Source organism: Arachis hypogaea, chromosome 17 (genome assembly GCF_003086295.3).
Source record: "Arachis hypogaea cultivar Tifrunner chromosome 17, arahy.Tifrunner.gnm2.J5K5, whole genome shotgun sequence".
Taxonomy (NCBI): Eukaryota; Viridiplantae; Streptophyta; class Magnoliopsida; order Fabales; family Fabaceae; genus Arachis; species Arachis hypogaea.
Window position 1 is genome coordinate 62,614,234 of NC_092052.1, and position 26,605 is coordinate 62,640,838.

General features: G+C 39.6%; 1 non-coding gene across 1 annotated transcript; it reads right to left on the reverse strand.

The window, feature by feature from the left end:
• Positions 1-16,283: 16,283 nt before the first annotated feature.
• Positions 16,284-16,390, reverse strand: LOC112767698 (small nucleolar RNA R71). Its single transcript, XR_003185139.1, has one exon. It is a non-coding gene; the product is annotated as a small nucleolar RNA R71 (small nucleolar RNA).
• Between the last annotated feature and the right edge of the window lie 10,215 nt (positions 16,391-26,605).

Consider the following 26,605-nt stretch of genomic DNA (forward strand, 5'->3'; position numbering starts at 1 on the left):
TTCCTCCAAAAATCCTAATAATGATCCCTATGCGAATACTTTCAATCAGGGATGGAGGAACCACCCTAACTTTGGGTGGAAAGAGCAACCACAGAGTTCCCAACAGAACTTCAACAATAATCAGAATGGAACCAATCAGAATAGGTTCAACAACAGGTAGTTCCGACCCTTTCAACAGCAACAAAGACCCTCTCAGAGCCAAGACAATTCTGATCTAGCCACAATAGTCTCTAAGCTTTCCAAGACCACTCAAAGCTTTATGCAAGAGACAAAAACTTCAATTTGGAACTTGGAAGTACAAGTGGGTCAGTTGAGCAAGAGGATACCTGAGAGACCTCTCAACACTCATCCAAGCAATACAGAGGTAAATCCAGGAGAAGAATGCAAGGCCTTCATCATGGGCAAGGAGGCCAAGCCTAAGGAGGTGCTTGCTACTGAGGAATTGAAGGAAGAAAAAGCTCAAAAAGAAGCTGGAGAAGCACTGTTGCACGTCCTATTAGTGGAAAAGGAGCCTAAAGTACAATACCCTCAGAAACTGCAAAGGAGACCAAGGATGAGAAACTCACTCAATTTTTTGAAATCTTTAAAAAGTTACAAATCAATATTCCTTTTGCTGAGGTGTTAGAGAAGATACCTCCCTTTATGGCCTATCTGAAAAGCGTACTCTCTGAGAAGAAGGCCTTGAAGGGAGATGAAACTGTAGTACTGACCAAGGAGTGTAGTGCACTGGTCTAGAAGAGGGTAACCACGAAGATGCCAGATCTCAGAAGCTCCCTGATTCCCTGTACTATAGGGACCATGACACTTGAGAAGGCATTGTGTGATCTTGGTTCAAGCATAAATCGGATGCCTCTTTTTGTGATGAAGAAGCTGGGGATAAAAGAGGCGCAGTCCACAAGAATTGCACTAGAGATGGCCGACAAGTCCTGGAAGCAAGCATACGAATTGGTGAAGAATGTTCTAGTAATGGTTGAAGACCTTTACCTCCCTGCAGACTTTGTAATAGTTGACACAGGAAAGGATACAAATGACTCCATCATCCTAGGCAGACCGTTCCTAGCCACTGGGAGAGCCTTGATCAATATAGAGAGAGGAGAATTAGTCTTGAGAATGCATGAGGACTATATACTATTCAATATTTTTAAACCTCCACCACTCTCTGACAAAGGAGGCACTGGCGTACAGAGTTTAATGCTCAAGCTTTCTCACTTGGTGGAGAGCTATACAATTCCCCCTGACATCAAACCTAAGTTTGGTGTCGAGCACTCACTTCCCACCAAAGATAGAGGAGGCCCTCAGAAGAAAGTACCCAAGGGCTGGAGGAATAAAAAGATTCCTACTGAGGACTTCTGACTTGGCATGAGAGTAGTCTTCGCAAGAAGTCCAGTCATACCACATACTGTGAACAAAATCCTGTCTCTGGAGCATGTTGAGCTAATTCATGAGAGCACAGGAAAGAAATTCACAATGAGGACTGAAGATCTGAGCCCCTATGATCCTCCTCCTTAGAGGAGCTGCCCGTCAAACTAATGACGGTAAAAAAGTGCTTGTTAGGAGGCAACCCAACCATACGTATCCCTTAGTTTTATTTTTGCTTTATTTCAGTTTTGATTTAGTTTTTCTTTACTTTGATTTCATATCATTTTTTTCTTTTATTTTCATAGTTTTCCTAGTTTTTCTAATGTTTTTTTTATCATGTACAACGCTTAGAACAGGAACAAGAAAACTTAGGTAGAAAAATAGCACACCCTGAAGGCGACCTACTAGGGGCGCTAAATGCCAGAATTGGTGTTTAGCGCCAAGAGAGGAGCAGAGAAATGGGCGTTCAACGCCCATTTTAGGAGTTTTACTTCAATTTAGTACCCCCGTTAGGGCGCTAAGTGCCAGGGAGGGCGTTTAGCACCGGGGATGCTCCAGAAAAAAAAAAACAAAGTGTCCCCCTTCTGGCGTTAAACGCCAGAACCAGCCTTTAACGCCCAGGGGGGAGTTTTGAAGACGGATGCATGGTTTTGGCCAATGGTTTATCCCACTTCCCAACCACTTTTATCTATTCAAACTTTATCCAATCTCTCTCTCCTCTTTCACCCACTTATCCATTATCCATTCCATCACCCATCACTTCCCTTGATTCTCTCAACCCACCTCTCACACCACCCAATCCCCTCTCACCTATCCCATCATTCTCTCCTCCCAACAACCCAAATTCAAATTCAACTTCCCCCCTCCCCCACCCACACCCCATAACCAAACCTAACCCTTCCCTCACATATAAATACTCCTTCTTCACCCACTTTCACCACACTTCACGCTTCTATCTCATTACTTCCTTCATCTTCACCTTACACACTTCCAACATTCTTTTCCTTCTTCTTCACCACCAAAGCTGAAACCCTTCTCTATTCTTCTCTATCTCTTTCTTTTAGTTTCTTTTCTTTTTCTTATCTTCTCTCTTTATTTTGCTCAAGGATGAGCAAAACTTTTTAAGTTTGGTGTTGGGTGCTCCGCTTTGGTCCTTTATTTTTTTTTACTATCTCCATGGAACCCAAGAAGGGAGAATCCTCATCAAGGAAGAGGAAAGAGAAGGTGCCTACCTCCGACCCATGGGACTTCACTCGGTTCTTTTCCAAGACACATGAGGACCACTTTTATGAGGTGGTGCACAAGAAGAAGGTGATTCCTGAGGTCCGCTTTGCTCTGAAGCCGGAGGAGTACCCAGAGATCCTATATCAAATTCTAAGATAGATTTGGGAAATTCTGGCCAACCCCGAGACTGAGGTTGGAGCATTAATGGTGTAGGAGTTCTACGCCAATGCTTGGGTGACATACAAACATGTCAGAGGCGTGAACCCGAAGCCAAAGAATTAGCGCACCATGGTCAAAGGGCAAATCGTGGAGTTCAGCCCCAAGAGTGTAAGGGTGGCGCTATAGTTACCACCATCCGGAGAGGACCCTCAGTCATACACTCGCAGGTTCAACACTCACCAGTGGTTGGATCAAGTTCTTGCAGACATTTGCCTCCCCAGAGCTCAGTGAAGGAGGGACTCTAAAAGCAAGCCGTACTAGCTGGGTAGGCATGACTTTAAGCCAATATTTGGAGGATGGTTGGAGTTCATCTAACGTTTCATCCTCCCTACGAGTAACCATTCTGAGGTTACACTCGAGAGAGCAGTGATGATTCACTGTATTATGCTCAGCAATGAGGTGGAGGTACACGAGGTGATCCCTCAGAAGTTCTACAAGATAACTGACAAGTCCTCCACCATTATGAGACTGGCTTTCCCTCATCTCATCTACCGGCTATGTGTAGTAGCTGGAGCTCACATTAATGGAGTTACCCCGATCAGAGTTGAGAGACCGATCATACAGAAGGGTATGGAGCATGCTAGAGAGCTCAGGCAGGGACCACAGTAGGATCTAGTTTCCCCGCCTCCACAGGATCTTTCAGAGATGCATCGCAGAGTTTATTTCCCTCTCTGTGACTACTGGGATCAGTTGACCACATCTATAGGGGAGCTGATATCATCAGTTGATTAGCTGAGGCTAGAGCACCAAGATTATTCTGCTCTCTTCTACCAGATGATGGGGGAGCAGAGAAGGCAGGGGCATGATATAGAGGAGCTTAAACACTCTGGAGGATTCTTCGGAAGGAGCAGCAGCCACCATCACCGAGGTGGTTGAGTTTTATTCTCCTGTTCTTTATCTTATGTTTGTTTTTCAGTATTTTATTCTATTTTCTATTTTTTTTGAGTTTGCATGATCACTAGTAGGATTTCCTGGCTTTCTAGTTTAGTTGTTTATTTTAGTATTTTATGTTTATTTTAAAAGGATGTCTCATGTATTGTGCACTGAGCTTAAACAAAAATTAAAAGAAAAAGAAGTAGTAAAATGCATGAGATTTTGAGTTATATATTGTGTGTTCTAGTTCGCTTGAGATGGTGGCACTATCTCTATTTCTGAATGTTTGAATTAACTGTGCATATTTGATATTGGAGTTGAGAATATTGGTTCTTGAGGAGAAGGAACTTAGAGAAGTATTATTGATTCTCTGAAATAAGAAAAAGATTGATTTTTGAAGCAAAATAAACAGCAAAAAGAATTGAAAAGAAAAGAAAAATCAAAAGAAAAGGTCCAAGACTTTGAGCATCAAGGATTAGGAGGGTCAAAACTGATATAAAAGCTCAAAAGAGTGGTTTTTCCCTAACCTTATGCTTGTGGTGTGAAAGTGTCAAGTAACCCTTGACATTGAGCACTGATAAGTGAGATTTACTCGATGGTTTAGAATTTCTCTTCTAGAAATAAGAACTTCGTTGTAAGCATAGTTCTAAACCAACAAACAATTCCCACATCAAAAATTTGAGTTGTCACAAGTACAAACCCCAAATAAGAATTAACCGAAGTATTGGAACTCCGGATCGTCTCACAAGGAATTGCAATGAAGTGTTGAATTATTGGCTATGAGGATGCAAGGGGTTTGATTTTGTATTTTTGCAAGAAAATAAATAGCAAGAAAAATTAAATGACAAGAAAGTAAAATAATAAGAACTAATAAAATAAAGGAAAAGTACTTTTGGCTAGACATAGGTAATTGAGATCACCATCCTTGTCTACAAACCAATTATTGATAATTGTGAGGAACCAAGCTCATTAAGTGTACTTCTATACTTGAAGTATATCAAATGGCTTAATCAACATCAACCCATAAGTCCCAACCTATCTACTAATTAGATTAGTAGTGGGTTAGTGTCAATGGGTATCAAATTGACCACCAAGGGTTCTCAAATCACCAATTCAATGAGACCCAATGACTCAAGGTCACTCAATTCCCTTGGCCTAGGCCAAGAGTCAACAAAACTACTCAAAGACTAGTGGAAGCATTTTAACAAACACCTAGAGTGCAAGAAAAGTAAGCATCACCACATACCAAAATTAACAAGATCCATAACTATCATCAACAAGAAATCAACAATAAAAATGGAGGTAACATAAAAGAGACATAGAAACATGAAATTGCATTCAAAGAAATCAAGATTCAACGATGGTTCATAAACATAAAAATGGCAAAATAGGGAAATTAACAACAAGAACTAGAAGAACAAAGGTTTAACAACAAGAAATTAAAAGAGAAAACTAAATCAAAACAAGAATTGAAAGATGAATTTGAGAGAATTAAACCTAAACTATCCTAAATTCTAGAGAGAAGAGAGAGCTTCTCTCTCTAGAATTCTACCCTAAAACATGGTAAAAACTAAACTATGACTACTTGGTTCATTCCCCCATCAATCCTTGGGTTTAATTGCATCAGAAATGAGTTGGATTGGGCCCAAAATGAGCTAGAAATCGCCCCCAACGAGTTGGCCAAATTGGACCCATGCTGCCCCATCGGCGTGCACGCATATAGTGCGTGTGCGCATCCCTAGACGTCAGGCAACTATGGCAAATTTTATATCATTTTGAAGCCCCGGATGTTAGCTTTCCAACGCAACTAGAACCACATCATTTGGACTTTCGTAGCTCAAGTTATGGTCAATTGAGTGCGAAGAGGTCAGGCTTGACAGCTTTGCGGTTCCTTCATTTCTTCATGAGTTCTCCCACTTTGCATGCTTTTCTCCTCACTTCTTTCATCCAATACTTGCCTTATGAACCTGAAATCAATCAACAAACACATCAAGGCATTGAATGGAATTAAAGTGAATTGAATTTAGCTATTTTAAGGCCTAAAAAGTATGTTTTCACATTTAAGCACAAATCAAGGGAGAATTGCAATACCATGCTATTTCATTAAATAAATGTGGGAAAAGGTGATAAAATCCCCCAAATTAAGTACAAGATAAACCACAAAATCGGGGTTTATCAAATCTCCCCACACTTAAACCAAGCTTGTCCTCATGCTAAGAATAAAGAAGGACAAGAAAAAGGGTATGAACACTTATTCAATGCAAAGAAACTATATAAACCTATCTATATGCATGCAACTAAATGCAATATGATTCTATCTACTTGGTTAAAATTAAATCAATCCCCAAGAATATATATGAACAAGTAGGGCTAAGATCATATGACGATTCATGAATCCTACCAATTCAAATATCAAAATGAAGTTCAAATAGACTTGCAAGAAGAAAGCTCATGAAAGCCGGGAATAAGGAATTGAGCATCGAACCCTCACCGGAAGTGTATCCGCTCTAGTCGCTCAAGTGTATAGGGTTGATCACTAAATTCTCTTCTACTCAGGATTTCCAAGATTTATTTTTCTTCTAACAATCAACAATTATTCAATGCATGCATACATTCATCATGAGGACTTATTCATAGGTTATAATGGGGCTAGGGTCAAGGTAGGATGCATATGGTCAAGTGAGCTTGAAATTTGAATCTTTGATTAACCTAAGCTCTCAACAAACACATACAATAACCTATGCAATTCTAATACAAACCAGCTACCCATGATTCCCACTTTTTCACATACTCATGCATTCTCTTTAATTAACATTCCATATGCATTGATTTTTATTGAACTTTACTTTGGGGCATTTTTGTCCCCTATTTATTTCTTTTTCTCTTTTTTTTCTTTTTCTATATTTTTTTTCTTTTATATATATATGTTCTTTTTCTTTTTCTTTATCATCATTTTTTTTCTAAAGTATATACAAATGTATCAATGCATATGGTTTTACATATAGTGCATGAATATGTACCCAATTCAAAATATTTTTAACAAAAATAAAAATTACACTTTTACCTCAACCAATGTCCCAAGTTTCCCATGCCCAAATGATACACACCCTCACTAGCCTAAGCTAATCAAAGATCCAAATTAAGGGATATTTATTGTTTTTCACTTAGGGGTAGTGATGTGCTAATATTAAGAACAAAAGGGATTAAATAGGCTCAAAAGTGGCTAACAATGGTTGATGAAAGGTAGGCTATTTGGGTAAGTAAGCTATATGAAATGATGGCCTCAATCATATAAATGTATGTATACATAGAATAATGGACATAAAAAATCAAACAAATCAAAGATTACAATCATAGAAAGAGAATAATGCACACAAGAATGGAAATAAGTGGTTATGTGATGTAACCACGCAATTGGGCTCAAAACTCACATGCTTGTGTTCTTAGCTCAAAAACTATGTTCTAAAATAAATTCTTCAAGCAAGTTCAACACAAAAAAAAAATTTTAAATTGGTAGGGTGCCCTAAAAACAGTTTTCTTGAAAAAAAAAATCATCACCCTAACCAAGTAGTCCTAAAATAAAAAGAAGTAATAAAATATATACAGATTCTAACTAACATGCAACCTATCATGCGATGCAACAACTAACCAGCAAAAATAAAAATTGAAAAAATTGGTGATGAAAGGAAAATTGTTACCCATGGAGGTCGGTCGGACAACCTCCCCACACTTAGAAATTTGTACCGTCCTCAGTGCATGCAAAGAAGAGTAAGGTGGACGGATTGCTACAATTGATGAGCTCCCTCAAAAGGTTGTGCGGATGAACTTATTTGTTGCCCCATTTGAAGCTTATCCTTTCCTTTCCTTCTTGGTGGCCAACCTAAAAGGAAAGAAAAAGAAAGAAAATTAAGCCTACAACAAAGATATCAAAGCAATTTAGAACATAGGCAGGGGCTAATGCCAAATAAGAGTATGGTTCTCACTACATGTTAGCTACGCATGTAAGTGAGAGCAATATAGGCAAAGGGCATATCAACTAATACTTGATGCAAGAACAAGTTAAAGCATGAAGAGCACTCAAAAGCATCAAGTTCAACTAGAAAGAGTGGGTCATGAAGGACATGCAAGTTCATATCAATGCACAAAGAATATAAGAGTCATACAAGATTAAGCATTGATTTAGAAGTTTCATCACCCAACAATATCAAACAAGTCAAGAAGCACCAAGATTAACCAAGAAATTCCCAACAATTCAGTAAGAAAATTCAACACCTTTATTAAAATAAGAAACTTAGAAAAGAAGATAAGAACAAGTTATAAAAACAAAATTAAAATGGAATAAATGAGAATAAGAAAATGCAATAAAAGAAAATGGAAGAAAAGAAAAAAATAATTTTTTATTATTTTTTATTATTTTTATTATTTTTATTATTTTTATTTTTAAAAGAATTTTTTTTTTTCAAGAGAGGAAGAAGAAAAAAAAAGTAGAAAAAAAGAAGAAGAAAAGAAGAAAGAAGGAGAAAGGAGAAAAATAGGGGGCAAATCCGCGCATGTGCCCCATGCGTGCTTATGCGCGGATGCAGCAGAAACATTCCGTGCGCGCGTCATGTGTGCTTACGCGCGGATGTGTCAGGGACAATCGGCACGTACGTGCCATGTGTGCTTACGCGCGGATCACCTGGTACAAAGTAGGCATAAATTGGGCATAACTCTCTGGTTTTTGTACCAGGAGTGTGAGATGCACCACCGGCACGCGCGCGCACAGCGTGCTTGTGCGCCGATGCCCATTTTTTTTTTTAAAACAGGGTACTCTCCTAATCTACAAGCATTTTAATATAACCAAAATTAAATTCAACAACAAATCTTTTTGGTTTTTGAAAAATTTTCAAACATACTAAAAACAAAACTTATACTACAAGCAAAATGCAATTCAACAACAACTAAACTAATCAAAACAAACTAAGAAACAACTAATCAATCAAAGCAAAATGTATGAGAGTATAGAAAATAACAAAAACTACCTACAATGGCAACTCAATTCCTTCATTGATTATATCTACAAGAGAATGAAAAGTGGTTACCATGGTGGGGTGTCTCCCACCTAACACTTTTAGTTTAAGTCCTTAAGTTGGACCATTGATGGGGGTCCTTGCTAGGGTGGTTTATGCTTGAATTCATCCTTGAATCCCCACCATTGTTTGCATCTCTAATGTCCACTGGGATCCCAAATTAGGCGCACAAGGCCTTCAGGTAAGCTTAGGTAGATGACAAGGCACCAAGAGTTTTGATTGTTGAAATGAATTCCGGGGTCCCAAATCTTGTTCTTGCACCCATCTTCTTATTGATTACCATAGTTAAGTTTGGGTGACAAGGTTTGTGAATTCTCAATTGAGCATCCAAACATTTCCCTAGACCTATGCAATTTGGTTTTACACCAACCATAGCCATTCAACTTTGAGTATGCAACCATCATGAACTTAGAGTGATGTTTCCAACCACTACACAACTTTCTCCTACTCTTAACTCCATAAAGAGCTCTAAGTTGACCATCATTTTCAATCAAACTATATTCAAGTGGGAAAGTAAAGATTAGAGATAAAAATTTTACCCACTTGAATGTTGTGTTGGATGATGGTAACTTAGGAAGGGGGACCTCCCCACACTTAGCCAATGCGAGGTCCATTCCCTTGTGCTCCTTCTTGACTATCTCCACCTCTTTACAACTTTCCTCAACTTCAACCTCTTCCTCTTGGTGGCTCGCTTCCAATTCAATTTCTTCTTCATTTCTCACCAAGGGCATGAGAGGTTGTGCATCTTCTTCTTTGACCTCAATTTCAAGCCCAATAGGAGGGGATTCAGTTGTAGATAGGAACTCCTCAATGATTGAATCCATCTCTTGATCAACCTCTTCAAAGTTTTCAATCATAATATGCTTTGGAGGTTGTACACCCTCCTCAACATCAACATCAAGCATCTTGGAAGAGGGCTCTCTAATTCTACATTCCCATGGACTTCCAAAATCTCCTAGGTTTTTAACCACTCCTTCCGGCTCAATTGTCTCATCTTCCTCCCCTTGTGGCAATTCTTGCTTCAACTCCTCTTCTTCACCTTGAAGCTCTAAACTCACTCCCTCACTATGCTCCTTAATTTCTTCTCCACATTCGTCAATGGGAGTGCCTTGGTTACTTAGGATTAGTTGGGAGGAGGCCATATTGCTAACGGCTTCCACTAGGATAGCCATCTTGGCTCCTAGCTCTTTAAACTCCTTTTCCATCTCCTCTTGTTGCCTTTAGAGTTGAGAGTCAAGATCTCTTAGTTCTAGCGTGAGGGCTTCATTGGGGGGCGGTGGTGGAAGAGAGGGTTCATTGTTTGAGGAAAAGGCGTTGTAGTTGGAAGGTGGCTCATATTGGTAAGGGTATGGAGATGGTGTATATGGAGGTGGTTCTTGGGAGTAGTTGTGTTGGAATTGTGGTGGTTCTGTGTATGGTTCATATAGCTCATAAGGTGGTTGGTATGGTGGATAAGGATTAGGGTCATATGGGGGTGTTTGGTGGTATGGGGCTTGTGAGTAAGGTGGTTCAAAACCATGTTGAGGGGGTGGTTCATAAGTATGTGGTGGTGGTTGTTGACAATCACAATAAGGGTCACCACATCCATTAGATTGATATGCATTAGGATGGGAGTTATACCCATAAGAATCCGGAGGTTGTTGTTGCCAAGAAGGGTGATCAATCCCTTGAGGTTCCTCCCACCTTTGATTGTTCTATCCTTGATGCATATTGTCATTATAGTTCCCATTCCCTACAACATAATTTGAGCCAAACTCATAGCCAAAGGGGTGAAAATTTATAGTAACAAATAAAAGCAAAAGCTAACAAAAATAATCAACAAAGTCCTAAAGCTAACAAAAACTAACAAATAAGCAAAAGGCAAACATATTCACAATAGCCAATAATATAACACCATTGTAATTCCCTGGCAACGGCGCCATTTTTGATAAGTGAGATTTACTCGATGGTTTAGAATTTCTCTTCTAGAAATAAGAACTTCGTTGTAAGCATAGTTCTAAACCAACAAACAATTCCCACATCAAAAATTTGAGTTGTCACAAGTACAAACCCCAAATAAGAATTAACTGAAGTATTGGAACTCCGGGTCGTCTCACAAGGAATTGCAATGAAGTGTTGAATTATTGGCTATGAGGATGCAAGGAATTTGATTTTGTATTTTTGCAAGAAAATAAATGGCAAGAAAAATTAAATGACAAAAAAGTAAAATGATAAGAACTAATAAAATAAAGGAAAAGTACTCTTGGCTAGACATAGGTAATTGAGATCACCATCCTTGTCTACAAACCAATTATTGATAATTGTGAGGAACCAAGCTCATTAAGTGTACTTCTATACTTGAAGTATATCAAATAGCTTAATCAACATCAACCCATAACTCCCAACCTATCTACTAATTAGATTAGTAGTGGGTTAGTGTCAATAGGTATCAAATTAACCACCAAGGGTTCTCAAATCACCAATTCAATGAGACCCAATGACTCAAGGTCACTCAATTCCCTTGGCCTAGGCCAAGAGTTAACAAAACTACTCAAAGACTAGTGGAAGCATTTTAACAAACACCTAGAGTGCAAGAAAAATAAACATCACCACATACCAAAATTAACAAGATCCATAACTATCATCAACAAGAAATCAACAATAACAATGGAGGTAACATAAAAGAGACATAGAAACATGAAATTACATTCAAAGAAATCAAGATTCGACAATGGTTCATAAATATAAAAATGGCAAAATAGGGAAATTAACAACAAGAACTAGAAGAACAAAGGTTTAATAATAAGAAATTAAAAGAGAAAACTAAATCAAAACAAGAATTGAAAGATGAATTTGAGAGAATTAAACCTAAACTATCCTAAATTCTAGAGAGAAGAGAGAGTTTCTCTCTCTAGAATTCTACCCTAAAACATAGTGAAAACTAAAGTATGACTGCTTGGTTTATTCCCCCCTCAATCCTTGGGTTCTATAGCATCAGAAATGAGTTAGATTGGGCCCAAAATGAGCTAGAAATCGCCCCCAACGAGTTGGCCAAAGTGGACCCACGCTGCTCCATCGGTGCGCATGCTTGCGCGTCCTTAGACGTCAGAAAACTATAGCAAATTTTATATCATTTTGAAGCCCCGGATGTTAGATTTCAAACACAAGTTGAACCGCCTCATTTGGACCTTCGTATCTCAAGTTATGGCCGATTGAGTGCAAAGAGGTCAGGCTTGACAGCTTTGCGGTTCCTTCATTTCTTCATGAGTTCTCCCATTTTGCATGCTTTTCTCCTCACTTCTTCCATCCAATACTTGCCTTATTAACCTGAAATCACTCAACAAAAACATCAAGGCATTGAATGGAATTAAATTGAATTGAATTTAGCTATTTTAAGGCCTAAAAAGCATGTTTTCACATTTAAGCACAAATCAATGGAGAATTGCAAAACCATGCTATTTCATTGAATAAATGTGGGAAAAGGTGATAAAATTCCCCAAATTAAGCACAAGATAAATCACAAAATCGGGGTTTATCAAGCACCTAAAGTCATGACCATTTTTTGTTATAGAGTATGCCAAAGGCTCTGAGCACCACTGTCTGGAAGAAATAGAAAGAAAAATTTGAACCCAAAGGAGTTCCCCAATTAAGTACTTGTGGTGTTGTTGCATCAAGTTAAGCTTGAAAACAAAACACTAAGAGTCACGGCTAGGCTCAAGGAGCAAAGCACCAAGGAAAAACAAAAGCTGTGTTCAAGAATCAGTTAGAGCCTAAAAGAAGAGAATCTATAATATAATCCGAGTTCTAGTTCTAAATGATACTAATGTTTTTGAGGGTCAAAGGATAGTGAGAATCTTATACCCTTTTTCTTAGCAGTTTCTAGTTGTTTTTAGTTAGATTTTATTTAGTTTTACTTGATTTTATTGCAAAAATCCCCTTAGGATGCTACTTTGAGTTGTTCTGGTATTTTTATGATTTCAGGTGAAATTCAGAGCAATTTAGCGGAGTTTGGAGCAAAAAGGAAGAAAGCATGCAGCACCTTCCCTGGGTGCTAAATGCCTACTACTCCCCATAAGGCGTTTAACGCCCAACTCTGGTGTTAAACGCCAGCAGCAGTCTGGATCACCCCCTCTTTGGGCCTCTCAAGTGGATTTAGCACTTATTAGTTTTATTTTAATTTCTTTTTGTAATTTTTATTTACAAACAATATCTTTTAGTTTTAGAATTTATTATTTTATTTAATTTTCGTTTCAAATTAGGTTAGTATTTAAAGGAAAAGATCACTTAGGTCTAGGATCTTCTTCTTTCTGTACGTTTTTAGAACCCTATGATGCCAGGACATTTTGGCCAGTTTCACTGACCTTTTCTTTACTGTTTTTAAGGTAGTTTCATGCATTTTCTTAGAAAATAAGCTAGTTTTGTGTAGATATTCACTTACATCTTGATTCAAGCATACATTGTGCACTTTACATGATTTCATGAGAATTTTGCATGAATTATATGACAAATTGGATGATGCATGACTCATGACTTGGACTAGAACTTTGATGCACTTTGTTGCTTGATTTCAGGACAAAGGAAGCAAAGAAGAACCACGTTAACAGTCACGTTAGTCCCACTAACGTGACCTCTAACGTGGAATGGGTGCTAACTTGCAAAGTTAATGAGAAAGGTAATCGCCAATAACGCCCTCGAAGCCATCATAAGCCCACGTTAAGAGTCACGTTAACTAAGTTAATGTGAACTCTAACGTGGAAGAAGACAACAAGGCCAACGTTAGTGACACTCTCCTTTGTCACTAACGTTGGACCAAGCTCATAATTGGCCACGTTAGTTGCCACGTTAACTTAGTTAACGTGGACTCTAACGTTAAGAAGCAAAAGAGAAGCCAACGTTAGTGACATTCACCTTTGTCACTAACGTTGGCCAAGCCTCCATAAGCCACGTTAACTCCCACGTTAACTTAGTTAACGTGGAAGCTAACGTGGAGAGAGCAATTGATAGCCAACGTTAGTGACACTTACCTTTGTCACTAACATTAGGGTGAACCACCAAGAGCCACCATGAGCAACGTTAACTCCCACGTTAACTTAGTTAACGTGGAAGCTAACGTGGATAAAGAGATGATGAGCCAACGTTAGTGACACTCACCTTTGTCACTAACGTTGGAGATGGCTAGCATGACTACGTTAGAAGCCACGTTAACTTAGTTAACGTGGACTCTAACGTGGGAAAGAGGGGCACATTGGAACGTTAGTGACAAAGGTAAGTGTCACTAACATTTTTGAAGGATTGGCATTACTACGTTAGAAGCCACGTTAACCTAGTTAACGTGGACTCTAACGTAGGGACAAGGGAGGATTCTCCACGTTATTGGGAAAGGTAAGTCCCAATAATGTGTGCGAAGGACCAAGAGGCAAAGTTAGTGGTCACGTTAGTGCCACTAACGTTGAAGTCAACGTGATCATATTTGGGTGAGGAAAGTTAGTGAAAAAGGTGATTGTCTCTAACTTTCTCGAACCCACACTTTCACTTAACGTTGACACCACTAACGTCCTAAGCCAAAGTCTCTGCCTACTTCACCTTTTCTCTCTGCAAGTAAAGCTAAGCCCAAGGAAAAGGATAACTGCTTCAAACTCAAGATCCAGAGGCCCATACCCAAGACTTGAAGAGCCAACTAGAGGATCAGAAGAGTAGTATATATAGGAGTAGCTTTGAATTAGTTTGAGGAGTTGGAAAACTTTAGGTAGCCTTTGGCATAGAACTACTCTCTGTATTTTACTTTCTCTGCACTTCTAGTTTTACTTTCATCATGTATTCTCCATCTTGGTTTTCATTTTCCAGAGCTATGAACAACTAAACCCCTTTCATTGGGTTAGGGAGCTCTGTTGTAATTTGATGGATCAATATTAGTTTTCATTCTCCTTCTTTTATCTTTTCTCTTGATTTTACTAGAAAGCTTTCGATTTTCATCCAATTGGGTAGTTATCTTGGAAAAGAAGCTATACATACTTGGATCTCTTCTGAACCTTGAAAGAGGAATGAAGAGATCATGCTAGAAATGCTTTCTCATGCTGGACCAAATTGGGTTTGGATGGATATGTGACTATAATCCTACCAACACTTGATTTGGGAAATGCATGTGGTATAATCAGTGACCATACTTTATCTCTTCTCATGAGTAATTGACCAAGGAATTGGCTATTGATCAAGATTTGAGAGATTGAAATACCAAGAAATTGGAATTTGATCACTTAAGATTGCCAAGGAGATCAATGAATGCATTGATTGAGGAAGAGATGAAAATGAACTTGATCCGGAGAATACAACATCTCCTGAGCCCAATGAACTCCCCATTTCTGATCTTACCCATTCTCTTTAATTTCTGCCATTTACTTTTATGAGCAATTACCCCATTCCCGTTTAAGATTCTGCAATTTACTTTCCGCCATTTACATTCAGCTCTTTATTTCTAGCATTTACTGTTTCTGCTATTTACTTTCCTACCATTTAATTTTCTGCAAATCTCAAATCAAATTCTGGTTCGCTCAACTAGAACATTCCTCTAATTAAAGTTGCTTGATCAATCAATCTCTGTGGGATTTGACCTCACTCTATTGTGAGTTTTTACTTGACGACAAATTCGGTACACTTGCCGAAGAAAATTTGTTGAGAGACAAGTTTTGTGCGTATCAAGTTTATGGCGCCATTGCTGGGGATTGATTTTGAATCAACAATGATTAAATTGGAGGATAACTAGATTGAGCATTTTTCTTTTGTTTGATTTAAATTTCTGTTGAGTTAATTCGCTTTCAGTTTTAGTTAATTTCTTCCCTTCCCCCTACCTTTTCATTTATTTTTTTTAGTTATTTACAATTCAATTCACTAACCCACTAACTGTTTGATATATTGCATCACTCACACTAACAGCATTTTTTTTAGAATAGTTTCTGGATCTATTTCCTTGCTTGTGCTTTGTTGGTTGTATGACAGGAAGGAGAAGCGGGGCTTCAACTTCCTTTGATTCTGAACCTGAGAGGACCTTCCTTAGATTAAGGAGGGAAGAAAGAAGAAAGAGAGTAGTTGGTGCTGAGGAAGAGGAGGAATACTTTGAACCAAACATGAAAGAGAATATGGAAAACCATCATGAAGAAGAAGCTCACAACCATGGCAGAGAAGGTCTAGCAAATCATGCTGGGCAAGAGAGAAGAGTTCTGGGTTCTTACATCAACCCAAATCCAGGAAACTGTGGGAGTAGCATCCAAAGGCCAACCATACATGCCAACAACTTTGAACTAAAGCCACAGCTCATCACCCTTGTTCAAAACAACTGTTCATTCGGAGGGAGTGTCCAAGAAGACCCCAATCAACATCTAACCACCTTCCTGAGGATATGTGACACTGTGAAGTCCTGACACCTATAGACTACTTCTGTTCCCTTTCTCACTCAAGGACAAGGCATCTAAATGGCTGGAGTCCTTCCCAAAGGAGAGTTTGGCAACCTGGGAAGATGTGGTGAATAAATTCTTGGCAAGATTCTATCCTCCTCAACGGATTAACAGGCTGAGAGTTGAGGTGTAAACATTCAGGCAGCAGGATGGTGAGACTCTATATGAAGCATGGGAGAGGTTTAAGGACCTAACAAGGAGGTGTCCACCAGATATGTTCAATGAATGGGTGCAGCTACACATTTTCTATGAAGGCCTTTCTTATGAATCAAAGAAGGCAGTAGACCATTCATCCGGGGGATCTCTGAACAAGAAGAAGACCATTGAGGAGGCCATAGACGTCATTGAAACTGTAGCAGAGAATGACTACTTCTATGCCTCCGAAAGAGGGAGCACTAGAGGAGTGATGGAGCTAAACAATGTGGATGCACTGCTGGCCTAAAACAAGCTCATAACCAAGCAGTTGGCTGACCTCACCAAGAAGATGGAGAAGAACCAAGTAGCAGCAATCACCACCTCATCAATAACCTAAGAGGGAGTGAATGCAGAGGCAGAGAGTGAGCAGGAGCAAGCCAACTACATTGGAAATTCACCTAGACAAAATGATGACCCATACTCCAAGACCTACAACCCTGGTTGGAGGAATCACCCAAACTTTGGGTGGGGAAATCAACAAGATCAAGGCCAAGATCAGAGACGTCACAACCCCAACAATAATGCAGCTCACCAACAATTCACACAGAGAACATATCAACACCACCATAACAACACCTCTCCACATCCATATCAAAACCAAAATAACACTCCTCATCCTTCTACCTCCAATCCCAACCTACCATCATCTGATGACAGACTCTCAAGGATTGAGAACCTTCTTGAAGGCATATGCAAAGAGATTCAAGACAACAAGGTGTTCAAGGAGGAAGTGCGAGCAAATTTTAAGAACCAGGGAGACATCATCAAGAGGTTGGAATCTCAAGTGGGGTATCTCTCTGAGCAGATTCCCAAACCTACAGATGGATTCCCAAGTGACACAGAGAAAAACCTGAGAAGTGAAGCAAAGAAAGTAAGATGGAAAGATTGCAAGATAGTCACTACAAGTGATGAGAAGACTGAGGAAGAGCAAAACAAGCCATTAGAACAACTTGGAGAGACATCAGCAAAGAAACAGGAAGAGAAGCACCAAGAACCAAAAATCTCACAACAGGAGCTGCTGAGACTTTATGCACCCTTTCCCCCAACTACTCAATGGTGCTGTGGAGAAGAGAATATACTCAAGATTTCTTGACTTTTTGCATCTCTGCATGTAAACATACCATTCATCAAGACCATCCAACAAATGCCTGCATACATCAAGTATATGAAGGAATTGCTTCCCAGGAAAAGCTCACTCAAGGGAGGCCAAACTATAGTGATGAACAAGGAGTGCAGCGCCCTCATTCAACCAGAGTTGCCTACAAAAAGAAAGGACCCAAGGAGTTTTCACATCCCCTGTGCCATAGGAGAAACAATGTTTGATAAAGCACTCTGCGATTTGGGAGCAAGCATCAACTTAATGCCTTTATCCCTTATGAAGAGGTTGCAGATCAATGAGATAATGCCCACAGATGTAGTCATCAGGCTAGCTGACAAAACTCAAAAACAAGCAATAGGAGTGGTGGAAAATGTGTTGATAAAGGTTGGGAAATACTTCCTCCCAACAGACTTTATCATATTGGACATGGAAGAGAGTCACACTCACCCAATCATATTGGGAAGACCATTCCTAGCAACAGCCAGAGCACTCATAGATGTGGAGCGAGGGGAGCTAATCTTAAGGATCCATGATGAACAGCTCACCTTCACTGTTTTCAAACACTCACAAGAAACAGATCAAGAGAACAAGGAACCAAGGAAGGATCACAGTGAGACACTGAAGGAAGAGACAAGTACTGAAGGACAACAAGCACATCTGGAGATCCCCTTGGTTGATGAACAAGTAAATAAGCAGTTGTCACAGCTCAAGGAAAAACTGGAGGAACATAAACCACCAGAGGCATATGAGGGCAGCAACAAAATTTCCTTAGAAGAAGAGGCCACAAAGAGCAAGGCACCAAAAAAAGGAACAAAGAAGAAGATACCAAGGAGGTGGAGGAACAAGAAGATCCCTACCGAGGACTTCTCTCTAGGGGATAAAGTGATCTCAGCTTACTTCCCAGATATCCCCCCTGATCTCCCCACTGTACCATCTCAGTTACCTAAGGTCTTCACTATCAACAGAGTTCTCTCCTTGGAACATGTAGAGATCGTTGATACAACCAATGGATATAGGTCCACAGCAAGAGGGGAGGACTTGAAGCATTATCAACCTCCCTGATGAAGGAGAAACGTCAAGCTAGTGACACTAAAGAAGCGCTTCATGGGAGGCAACCCATGTTTTATATGCTTTTAGAAAATAGTGAATAAGTCAATATTCATGAATTCAAAACCAAACGTGACAAACACTTGGTGAAATCTTTATTATGCAGTATATAGTGAAGAATAAGTTTGGTGTTCAGAGCATGCCAAGAGAGCATGAATACAATTCAGAGCATGCTAGTCTTGGAGCCTTGAACAAAACTTTTTCATCACAGTGCTAAAAACTAAGTTTGGTGTCACCCAAGGTGCCACCAATGTGCATATAAGGATACACAGTTAGTTAGTTAGTTGGTATTCATGAAAAAACAATCTAGTTATTTTTCTTTATTATTCTAGCCATAAAGTTTAATTTCTCAATGATATTAATTTTTCTTATTTTATTTTTATAGGAAAAGGGAAAGGAGCATTGAAGGGGATTGATTGGACAATTAAATGAGGAAGGTTCGGACACCACAAAAGGAGGGTACTACACACGTGCCTCAAGGAGGGACGCATTGGAAAATCTTGCCATGCAACATTGAAAAGGATGAGACCCTTGAAGACCGAACAACACCCTTCATAAAGTTGATGATCCTTGTCCTTTCTCCATGCTGAACCCCATCCGTCCATCTCACACTCAAATCATCTATCCAAACCCTTCATTTGCCCATCACTTCCATATATAAGTAGCTCTCCCTCCATACCCCCTTCACATTCCAAACGCCCAGCTTAACATCCCCCTCTCAGAACAAAACGATTCTTACTACATTAAAAATATTTCCCCTCACTCCCTTCATTGCACTTAATCCTAAACAACCAAAAGTCTCCACACCCTTACCACCTTCACACATTAACTCCCATTCATGGCATCTTCGAGCTCTAAAAGAAGGAAGGGAAAGAAACCTATAGAGCAACCTCGTATGATGAAAAGAAATTTAGAAGCTTGCACCATGCATTGCAGTACGGGTGGATGGTTAATAAGGAAATAATTTATGAACTTGGATTTCAAGTCAGAAAGAATGAGTGCCCGAAAATCACGATGAAGGTAGAAAAGAGGCGATGGGAGCTCCTTAATGATCCGGTTGTTAAGGTAAATGCAAATCTTATAAGAGAGTTCTATGCAAATGCGGTCCGATATGATAAGGCAGATGAGTCATATACAAGCTTTGTGAGAGGAAAGATTTTGGATTTCAATCCCATGAGTGTCATGAGGGCATTAAAGCTACGGTCCATACAGTTTGAAGAAGAGAGTTATCATTCAAGAATGGACAACAGCCCCAATTATAACCAGATTGTGCAAGATATTTGTGTACTCGGAGCTGACTGGGAAAGATATGCGGATAGGAGACCAAGGTTCATCAAGAGAGCAGACCTCACTCCGGAAGCAAAGGGGTGGTTCGAAATTGTAAGGAGATCCATCCTTCCAGCAGGGAACAACTCGGAGGTGAACCTCAAGAGAGCCACAATGGTGCACTGTATACTCAAAGGAGGAGAGATCAAGGTTCATGAACTCATAGCCGCAGGCATTAGAAAGATGGCAGAGAAAAGCGATTCAAGAGGAAAGTTAGGTTACCCCAGCACTATTTACCGACTATGCAAGAAAGCTGGGGTGGTGTTTGAAGATGAGGACCCCGTGTGGATAAAAGAGGGCATTCCAATAACCGTTCGACGAATGCATGCTGCCGTATCCCCCCTGCCTCAACGGAAGCAAAGGAAGAGGCCAGCCCCTCAAGTAGTAGAAGGACAAGTCTTAGAGGGCCAAACACCAGCCACTTTGGATATGCACCAACTATAAGAAGTCATTGATGGCCTATCTAGACAATATTTGGAAAGCCAAGGAGCACAGAAAGAGCTTCAACTACAGATGATGGGGCAGCAAGAGGAATCACTCTCAAGATGGATGACTCAACAAGGGGAGTGGCAAAAGTAAATGATGGAGCAGCAACTGAGTCAAGGACAACAATGGAGTGAAATGTTCCACAGGATAGAACAAAGGCAAAATGAACAACAAGAATCCATCCAGAAGCTAATCAACATCCAAGCACATCAAGGTGCACATATACATGAGATGCATCGAAGACAAATAGAATAGGCAGAACTATTGGACGAGCAAAGGGCATTCGCAGAAGGAGTTTACATGAGCGAGACTGGGCATCATATAAACACTCAAGCCAGGCTCAGATACTTAGTAGGACAGCTGCCTATATTGCATCCTGGAATCGCAAGGTATGAAGAAATGAAGGATGAATTAGCACGAGAAGAAAGAAAAAAGGTGGAAGAGAGTCATGAATCAGTGAGGAAGGCACTCGAGGATTGGAAGCAAGCAAGATTGGCACGGATGCGAGGAAATGCAAGAGGACACAAAGAAGACAAACAAGGAGGGGAGCATGGGCATCCACATAAGTAAAAGGTGGTGGAGTTCCTTCTTTGGTCCATCTTTTTCTATGCTTTAAATAAGGAAGATCTTGTATGAAATAGAACATGCTTCCATGTTAGTTTGAACCCTTTTCAATTCTGTCTTTTAAACTTTTTGTTGCGTAGGTCTATGATTGCTAGTCTGAATGTCATTACTGCATCATTTCCTTACTTACTTGCATGCTTGCCCTTTTGAATCAAATGAAAAGAGAATGAGTGTTTTATAAAAGACCAGAGTGGAGTTCATACTATGGAGTAAGTTCCTGAGTTTGTGGTGTGGTCATAAGTTAGCTAAGTTGGTTCAACCACAAGGTGGGAAGACAACTATCTGTCCTAAATCATATGCTTTGAACACACCCCATGAGACTAGCTAAATAACAAGATCCTAATAAGAAAAAGGGAAAGAACAATTAAAGTGAAGAAAAAAAGAAAAAAAATAGCAAGAAAAGAGGCTGGGCACCAAGGGTTTGAGTTTTGAGGGATGTGTCTGTGGTGTTCTTGTACCAAGGATCTGCTTGGATTACTAAGCTCTCAGGGGTGCTTTATCACCTGGTAACTTGGGTTAACTAACCCGGGATTATCAGCTGAAAGTCCACTATCAAGAGCAATCTTTGCTACAGAACATTTAGTAGCCCAAAGAGGTGCTGGACACCAAGACCTCAAGGAAAGAAAATAAACAAACCATGTGCCTGTGGTGTGTATGTATGGGGGAGAGACTTGAGGAAGTAAGTCCTTAGGGGTGTTTCAACACCTAGCACCTTGAACCAACTGGTTCGGGAGTGTTGGCTGAAAGCTTATTTTAAAGAGTTGTCTCCTTACAGAGCACTTAGCCTAAGAACACAAATAAGCCCTGAATTGACAAGAAACAAAAGGGATCAATGAATAAAAGTCTCATGGGATGCAAGCAAAGTGAGTATTCTAGGACATGATAAAGGTCTGAAAGCCAGTGAAGGAATGAACCTAAGTTGCTATGCATGAAACCACCATAAAACCAGGGACATGACTTCCATAAGAATGACTCATTTTCTCTTGGCATTCCATTCATCATTCTCTTGTTCCAGTAATTGCTTAGGGACAAGGAAGCTTTAAGTTTGGTGTTGTGATGCCAGGGCATTTTGGCCAGTTTCACTGACCTTTTCTTTACTGTTTTTAAGGTAGTTTCATGCATTTTCTTAGAAAATAAGCTAGTTTTGGGTAGATATTCACTTACATCTTGATTCAAGCATACATTGTTCACTTTACATGATTTCATGAGAATTTTTCATGAATTATATGACAAATTGGATGATGCATGACTCATGACTTGGACTAGAACTTTGATGCACTTTGTTGCTTGATTTCAGGACAAAGGAAGCAAAGAAGAACCACGTTAGCAGTCACGTTAGTCCCACTAACGTGACCTCTAACGTGGAATGGGTGCTAACTTGCAAAGTTAATGAGAAAGATAATCGCCAATAACGCCCTCGAAGCCATCATAAGCCCACGTTAAGAGTCACGTTAACTAAGTTAACGTGAACTCTAACGTGGAAGAAGACAACAAGGCCAACGTTAGTGACACTCTCCTTTGTCACTAACGTTGGACCAAGCTCATAATTGGCCACGTTAGTTGCCACGTTAACTTAGTTAACGTGGACTCTAACGTTAAGAAGCAAAAGAGAAGCCAACGTTAGTGACATTCACCTTTGTCACTAACGTTGGCCAAGCCTCCATAAGCCACGTTAATTCCCACGTTAACTTAGTTAACGTGGAAGCTAACGTGGAGAGAGCAATTGATAGCCAACGTTAGTGACACTTACCTTTGTCACTAACGTTGGGGTGATCCACCAAGAGCCACCATGAGCAACGTTAACTCCCATGTTAACTTAGTTAACGTGGAAGCTAACGTGGATAAAGAGATGATGAGCCAACGTTAGTGACACTCACCTTTGTCACTAACGTTGGAGATGGCTAGCATGACTACGTTAGAAGCCACGTTAACTTAGTTAACGTGGACTCTAACGTGGGAAAGAGGGGCATATTGGAACGTTAGTGACAAAGGTAAGTGTCACTAACGTTCTCGAAGGATTGGCATTACTACGTTAGAAGCCACGTTAACCTAGTTAACGTGGACTCTAACGTAGGGACAAGGGAGGACTCTCCACGTTATTGGGAAAGGTAAGTCCCAATAACGTGTGCGAAGGACCAAGAGGCAAAGTTAGTGGTCACGTTAGTGCCACTAACGTTGAAGTCAACGTGATCATATTTGGGTTAGGAATGTTAGTGAAAAAGGTGATTGTCACTAACGTTCTCGAACCCACACTTTCACTTAACGTTGACACCACTAACGTCCTAAGCCAAAGTCTCTGCCTACTTCACCTTTTCTCTCTGCAAGCAAAGCTAAGCCCAAGGAAAAGGATAACTGCTTCAAACTCAAGATCCAGAGGCCCATACCCAAGACTTGAAGAGCCAACTAGAAGATCAGAATAGTAGTATATATAGGAGTAGCTTTGAATTAGTTTGAGGAGTTGGAAAACTTTAGGTAGCCTTTGGCATAGAACTACTCTCTGTATTTTACTTTCTCTGCACTTCTAGTTTTACTTTCATCATGTATTCTCCATCTTGGTTTTCATTTTCCAGAGCTATGAACAACTAAACCCCTTTCATTGGGTTAGGGAGCTCTGTTGTAATTTGATGGATCAATATTAGTTTTCATTCTCCTTCTTCTATGTTTTCTCTTGATTTTACTCGAAAGCTTTCGATCTTCATCCAATTGGGTAGTTATCTTGGAAAAGAAGCTATTCATACTTAGATCTCTTCTGAACCTTGAAAGAGGAATGAAGAGATCATGCTAGAAATACTTTCTCATGCTGGACCAAATTGGGTTTGGATGGATATGTGACTATAATCCTACCAACACTTGATTTGGGAAATGCATGTGGTATAATCAGTGACCATACTTCATCTCTTCTCATGAGCAATTGACCAAGGAATTGGCTATTGATCAAGATTTGAGAGATTGAATTACCAAGAAATTGGAATTCGATCACTTAAGATTGCCAAGGAGATCAATGAATGTATTGATTGAGGAAGAGATGAAAATGAACTTGATCTGGAGAATGCAACATCTCCTGAGTCCAATGAACTCCCCATTTCTGATCTTACCCATTCTCTTTAATTTCTGCCATTTACTTTTATGAGCAATTACCCCATTCTCGTTTAAGATTCTGCAATTTACTTTCCGCCATTTACATTCATCTCTTTATTTCTAGCATTTACTGTTTCTGCTATTTACTTTCCCGCCATTTAATTTTCTGCAAATCTCAAATCAAATTCTGGTTCGCTCAACTAGAACATTCCTCTAATTAAAGTTGCTTGATCAATCAATCTCTGTGGGATTCGACCTCACTCTATTGTGAGTTTTTACTTGACGACAAATTCGGTACACTTGCCGAAGAAAATTTGTTGAGAGACAAGTTTTGTGCGTATCACCCTAGTTTCTTTGTAAGTCATGAGCAACTAAACCTCCTGGTTAAGGTTAGGAGCTCTATTTATTTATATGGATTAGAACTATTATTCCTCTATTTTAATTAATGTCTTGATTCAATTCTAAGGATTGTTTTTGTTCTTAATCTTTTGAATTTGGGTGAAACGAGAGTATGACCCTTATTCTACTTGTGTTCTTGTGATTCTCGAGAGAGTTATCTCGCTTGAACTACAGCTTGAAAACAAATTCCTCCTAAATTACTAATTACATGAACTAATTGGGATATGTAACATATAATCCTGTTAGCTTTGGGTAATTAGGATTTTTGTGGCCATAAACTAGTTTTTGAACTTTACCATCTAATCGAAATTAAGTGACCACGAGAGTGGCGGTTAATGAAGGCTAGAGGAGGTTAAATGACTAAGAGATTAGGGTTTAAAATAGTTGGTAAGAACTTTTAATCCTGAAAGATAAACATCTCCGAAGCCTTAATTGTTTTCTCATATTGTTTTTACACCAAACTTATTTGCTTTTTTTACTTGTTTATTTACTGTTTTATGCATTTCAACCATCAAAACCCCTTTTCTATTCGCCTAACTAATTCCAACTGGATAGCCATCATTGCTTAGTCCAGCAATCCTCGTGGGATCGACCCTCACTTACCTGAGGTATTACTTGGATGACCTGGTGCACTTACCGATTAAGCTGTGAGAATCTCAAATTCCCGAACCAGGCTTCTATGGCTTGAATTGGTTGATGGAAGGTAGGTTGTACCTGCTCTACTTCCAAATTAGTGTCCTCTGGAGCTTCCTTTCTTGCCTTGACAATGAACTCCTCTTTCTTGGTTTGTTCCTTCTATTCTTCTCCTACCACATTTCCACTTCTCAAGTAAATGACCTTGCACTCCTCCCTTGGGTTGGGAATTGTGTCATTGGGAAGAACATTTGTGCCTTTCTCCAATTGTTGAGAAATTTAACCTACTTGCACCTCCAAATTTCTCATTGAGGCTTCTTGGTTCTTGAAACTAATCCTTGTACTTTCCATGAATTTTTTTAAAGCTATTCCAAGGTTGGATAGTCTCTGGGAGTCTTGTGGGGGTGGAATGTGAGGAGGGTGGCTATTGGTGATTTACTGAATGGTTATTTGGGTTCTAGTGGTGATTGTTAAAGTTATTCTGTTGGGAATTAAAATGAGTGGGCTGAGGGGTGCTATTGAATTGGTTAGGTCTCTGGTTTTGGTTCTCCCACCCAAAATTTGGATGGTTTCTCCATCCAAGGTTATAGATCTTGGATAAGGGGTCATTCTGGGGTGGTCTTTGAGGATTTCTCATGTAATTTACTTGTTCCAGTGAGGCTTGTCCATACTCCATCCCTTCACTTTGAGAAAACCATTACTGACACCATAAGAATTTTCTTGAGAGCTTACTGCCGACACTTGCATTCCTCCTAGGGTTGAGTAATTACATTGATTTGTTGAGATGTTGCATTGATTTGTTGGGACATCACTTTATTCTGAGCCAAAATGGTGTCCAAAATATCTAGCTCATGACTCCTTTTATTGCTGGTCTTCTAGAAGAGTAAAGATATTGATTGTTGGCCACCATTTCAATCAATTCTTGTACGTCCTCAATAGTTTTCTTCATATATAAAGATCCTCTAGCTGAAGTGTCCAATGCCATCCATGAGGTGAAAGTGATCCCATCATAAAATATCTTAAGCTGGACCTAGTCAGCAAACATATTATCAGGGTATTTTCTAAGCATCTCCTTAAACCTCTCCCAAACTTCATATAATGATTCTCCTTCTTGTTGTCTGAAGGTCTGAACATCGGTTCTGAGCTTAGTTAACCTCTGGGGTGGGAAGAACTTGTTTAGAAACTTAGTAAGCAAGTCATCCCATATGGCTATGCTCTCCTTGCGCTGATTCTCTAGCCACTGCTTAGCTTGATCCCTTACAGCAAAGGGAAATAGCATCAAACGATATACCTCAGCCGCGACACCATTTGTCTTGACAGTGTCACATATTTATAAGAAATTGGAGATGAATAGATTAGGGTCTTCCTGTGGGCTTCCACTGAACTGGCAATTCTAATGAACTAATGTGACAAGTTGTGGCTTTAATTCAAAATTATTGGCCGGACTGTAGGTGTAATGATGCTACTACCACAATTATCTGGGTTGG